Genomic DNA, 4110 nt, shown 5'->3' on the forward strand with positions numbered 1-4110 from the left:
TGGCTCCATAAGAGCTTGGGCCGCCTAAATGAGCTCCTTGCACATCTGCAACCCTTCTTTTTCATACTCTGGATGAGGATACGTTAACCATCTAAGCTCTTGGGTTTGATTAAGTTTTAACCTAGCTTCATAAGCCTTCAAAATTGCCTAGTGGTCAAAGAGGTTCTACTTGTCCCTTGGTCAGTATCCTCAGTCACATCCCCATACATTTTACATTTTTCTACTAGATACAATGCCTCTCTAGGGACTTTCTCAAAGGTAGCACACACCTTCAAGTGCAGATCCTTTTTGAGAGTCTAGTTCCACAATCCCTATATGAAAAGAGCTGATAGTCTCTCATCCTGAGGTAGCTTTGGCATCATCTCTCTCATGGTAGAAGCCTAGACCTATATATGGACAGCAATGCAAAGCATGAATAGAGAAATAATAAAATGATGCTATCAGTGTAAGCAAAAAACTTCTCTGGGAATCTACATTATCACAAGGGGAATAGGGTAAGGTGGGAAAGGAATAAGCCACAACTTATCATCCTCTCATTGGAAGGCATATTATTGCTGCACAAAGGCATTCACAGATATTGACTTGGCTTTATTTTCAATGGCCATTTCTCTTGTCTATTCTCCAGAATTAATTATTAATTTCCTATTCCGCCTCATTCTAAACCCTAGGGCGAGAGCTAATAGCCCTACCACATGGGAAACTTTGTAGCCAACATCTAGGTGGATACAAGGAGCACATAGATAATATTTTAAGCACATGCAATAGATGGCGAGTTGGATTGTAGAGGAACGCTTGCAAATAGAGGACCCATTGGAGGGAGATGATGGCTTGATTGAGCCACAAGGAGTTTTGAACACATTATAACATTGTAAAAATATGTTGCATTTTCTCCATCTTTTCCCACTTTTCAAGTGTGAAAGTTGATAACAAAAATATATGTCGTGATAGATTAACTATCTATTATATACAAAATTAGAAAGTCGGCTAATCTTCCTTAGTATTGAACAGCTTGAGGAAATCAAGAAGGTAGATTTCTCTTGATGAAGACATTCCTACAATTGAAAGCCTCTAATCAAGCACATTTTTTAAGGTCTTTCAATGTACTACTTGAATCAAAGCGAGGATTCCTTCATCTTTTCTTTCTCCTTTTGCTAAATGCATAGATTTGGGAGTCGTACATACCATGCTTGATCCCTCTCTTTGAGAATTCCTCTCAAAAGTCTTGTAGAAGCTGCTCTATGTTGGGAAAATACCAACTATTTAATGGTTGGAACTAGGTCAAGTCTGTTTCTTCTAGGGTCAACCCAAATCCTTCATACTGAGGATGGAAATCCCTTATCTGCTCCGCCCTCAGCACTTGTTTGAATATTGAAACATGTGAATATCAATCCCAGGACCCACTATACTTTTTGGGTACACACTTGGCTACTTGAGATGGTCGCATACGTCTAGTTTTGGCAACCATTCTAACCATTCCTGGTCCTCCTGATAGGATCTCTCTAGATTTGTATTCTCCCCTTGGCACTACAATCAATGTCTTCTCCGCTACTCTTTAATATGATCATTCTATTTGATCTTGAGTAAAATTAAAAGGGGTTCTAGTTGCGTAAATCAAATCACATGCTTCACTGCCCCTCATGTGTGCGTTTAAAGAAACTCTAGACCTCAAAGATTCCATGGGACCTACATTACAAAATTATTGGTGACCAACTGATTCTTCCACTCTGATTCTTACTGGACTTACATATCTAGTTTTTGGTCTTGTTTGGGTCACTGTGGATCTGAATTGCTCAGTGGTCACATAATATTGATGGAGTGGTCCATCAAAATATGTATATCATTCTAACTCCTTACGATCTATAGGACAGTATTTATGGCCATGTTTTTTTATCATGAACACATGGATATTTCTCCCCTCTGTGTATGAAAAACATACAGTTTCTTGTGGTTGGTCAGCTCCTCAATGCGGGATTCATCACATCTATAATAGAGTGTTTGTTCTCCATTATTGTATTTATAAAGCCCCACAAAGGTGTTGTTCCTATCGATCCACTCTGTCTCGTTAATGTGCCTGAGCACAACATGTTTCTTGTCCAACTTGGGTGGTTCATCTACTAATTCCTCATCTACTTTGTCCTTGGTGCCAGTCAATCCCCATTTGTCTAGAATGAAGGGGTTTTGCACGACTAGATACATCATTCCTTCTTGATCAAAGTATTTATCTCCATTATAGTCCACATCTACACGGTCCAATTTAACAGAGTAGCAGTCCATACTATCCTTATAGATTTTAGCTTCCAGGTGATTCTCAAATTGAAATTCTAGATACAATAGCTTGACATCCAATGCTGGGCTAGAAGGACCTGCCCCCGTGGAAGTTCCTTCCCTAAAGCTCACCCTATTCAATCCCTCGTCCATTATGCTGTATGATCTTTCTGATGATGTATCAGATAGACCTTCCTCTATAATGGTCTCTAGCGGATGCATAGTTTTTTATTCACACTCTCTTTAGTTGAAATGTTGCACACTTGGGCTCTTAGGCTTGGGTTTCCATTTTGGTACAATCTTCCTGATTATAAATACATGAATAAATGACTTTACAAAACACCAACCTTGTTACCTGATTGGATGCTTTCTATTCTCTCGGGTTAGACTTACTTGTTGAGTTGCACCCTCTAGTTCTTGCATCCTCTAAAGAATGCTTGATGGCTATGAGTTTACAACCACTCTGTTAGTCCAAGCTTACAGTCTCGACAAAATTTTAGCCCTCACTTTCATGAAATTCAAAATTTTAGTTGTAACACCCACAACTTAAGTCAAATTACAATTTTGAAAAGACCACCAGGGTCCTAGAGACTATCTCTGGTTGTGGTGTAATTCTGATTTCAGTAAGTCTCAAAGGAACATGGATCGCAATCCATGTACCTCAGTGGCAAAATGGGATCATTTTGTTCCCACACCTAGTCCTTGGTCTAATGATCTCAAGTCTATGCTTTTTGTAAAATTTGGGTTTGATTAGGGTAAACAAAAGTCAAACCCTAGCCATGTTTTGGCCCTTTTTTATCTAAACTAATTTTGCCCCTTTTGACCTCTTTCTGAACTTTTTTTCACTTCCTTGCTTTGGAAACTTTTGCTCAAATGGTTTAAGCTCCTCACTGGTCCAGTTCTTGTTTAGGATTTTAAGAAAGGTATATGGATCATGATCCTGTTGGGAAGCCAAATTGCGGTTTCTTGGTACCATTAGGATCAACATGTTTACTGGATGTTATGGTATCAAAAGTTTTGGATTTGAACTAGTTTTTGAGCCAAAAAGGAATTCTCAAGTCTGTTTTGGTGGTTTTTGACTATCTGTTATTTTTGGCCTTTTTCACCTCTTTTGTAAACTTTTTTGCCAATGGTTCTTTTGAGAAAAGTGTTTCAAATTGTATCAGTTACCCACTTGCCAATTTTCAGCCCAAGATCATGATGAGGTGCATGGATCACGATCCATGTTTGACCTCATTTTGACATTCGACTTGGTCAACTTATAGTCCTTGTTATGGTGTCACTCTTCCCCAAATCTTTTTGGATTTTGAATCACTTTTGCCCAACCAAAAGAAAAACTTTGTGTCTGCTTTGCGGTTTTTGGCTATCTAGCAAAATTTTGGTGTTTTGATCAGCTTTTTTCATGTTTTTTGTTGTGGTCCCTTTCGGCAAAGTTGTTCCACTAGTTATCACGAATGTACTGGTTAAATATTAGTCCCAAATGTCAAAAAGGTACATGGATCACGATCCATGTTTGAAAGTACTTTGTCATGAATTTTATCATGCTAGTTCTCTATTCCCTATAGAAGCTAAATCTCACTCCTTTTTGAATTTGGAACACTAAAAGTTCAACTCCCCCAAATTTTACTAGATTTCCAAGGTTTTGTGCATATTTGTCTAATTTCCTGATTTTGGATGTACTTTAGCAGTCTATTTATGGTGGTCACACTCAGAATTCTTGTATCTAAGATCAAGCTTTAGTAATGGGTGGAAATTTCTAGTCAGTTGGTCATAGAGGTACACGGATTGCGATCTGTATTCTTAAAAAAAACTCGAAAGAAATTGTTCAGTTCGTTTCCTACAAGC

The sequence above is a fragment of the Adiantum capillus-veneris genome, chromosome 24, assembly GCF_014529385.1.
Source record: "Adiantum capillus-veneris isolate H3 chromosome 24, ASM1452938v2, whole genome shotgun sequence".
Taxonomy (NCBI): domain Eukaryota; kingdom Viridiplantae; phylum Streptophyta; class Polypodiopsida; order Polypodiales; family Pteridaceae; genus Adiantum; species Adiantum capillus-veneris.